Below are 1,259 nucleotides of genomic sequence, written 5' to 3' on the forward strand. Positions count from 1 at the left end.
ACAGAGGTTATTTGCATATGCGACTTGATATGCGGTCGTTTGCATATGCGACTTGAATGACCTGCCTCAGAACTCAGAGGTCGTTGCCGCTCAGACATCACACATTTCGCCCCCCGCGCGCGGGCCTTGCAGCTGCCATGAGAACAGCGGCGGTGGGCGCAACTTTTTAAAGAGCCCCTCCCGAGAGCTGGGGGAGCCAGAATGACCTCTTTGCAAGAGATGGAATTTGCCCCTATGAGTCCAAGGCCACCACCCTGGGGCTCAGGGGAGCAACTGAATGTTTTGCCCCGCCCCCCTGCGCGCGGTCCTCGCAGCTGCCACGAGAGCGGTGGCGGCCATAGCCTTTTACAGAGCCCCTCCCGAGAGCTGGGGGAGCCAGAATGACCTGTCGCGAGAGGTGGAATTTGCCCCAAGGCCACCACCCCGAGGCTCAGGGAGGCAAGGGTATGTTTCCCCCCTGCTCACGCAGTCCTCGCAGCTGCCGCGAGAACAGCGGCGGTGGCCATAACTTTTTAAAGAGCCCCTCTCGAGAGCTGAGGGAGCCAGAATGACCATTCACGTTGCCGCTTGGACATCATACACGAGAGGTGGAATTCGCCCCTACGAGTCCAAGGCCACCACCCCGGGGCTCAGGGAGGCAAGGGAATGTTTCACCCCACCCACCCCGTGCGGGCATCACAGCTGCCGCCAGAACAGCAGCGGTGGCCATAACTTTTTAAAGAGCCCCTCTCGAGAGCTGAGGGAGCCAGAATGACCATTCACGTTGCCGCTTGGACATCATACACGAGAGGTGGAATTCGCCCCTACGAGTCCAAGGCCACCACCCCGGGGCTCTGGGCGGCAAGGGAACGTTTTGCCCCCCCACCCCACCCCCCTGTGCACGGTTCTTGAAGCTGCCGCGAGAACAGTGGTGGCGGACATAACTTTTTACAGAGCGCCTCCCGAGAGCTGCGGGAGCCAGAATGACCTCTCGTGAGAGGTGGAATTGGCCCCTACGAGTCCAATGCCACCACCCCGGGGCTCAGGGAGGCAAGGGCTTGCAGCTGCCCCGCATGCAGGGCTTGCAGCTGCCGTGAGAACAGTGGTGGTGGCCATTACTTTTTACAGAGCCCCTCCCGAGAGCTGGGGGAGCTAGAATGACCTCTCGCGTGTGATGTCTGAGCGGTGTTGCCACTCGGACATCACACGCGAGAGGTGGAATTTGCCCGTACGAGTCCAAGGCTACGTCCCCGGGGCTCAGGGAGGCAAGGGAACATTTT

Source organism: Gekko japonicus, unplaced genomic scaffold, assembly GCF_001447785.1.
Source record: "Gekko japonicus isolate JY-2015 unplaced genomic scaffold, Gekko_japonicus_V1.1 scaffold6730, whole genome shotgun sequence".
Classification (NCBI taxonomy): Eukaryota; Metazoa; Chordata; class Lepidosauria; order Squamata; family Gekkonidae; genus Gekko; species Gekko japonicus.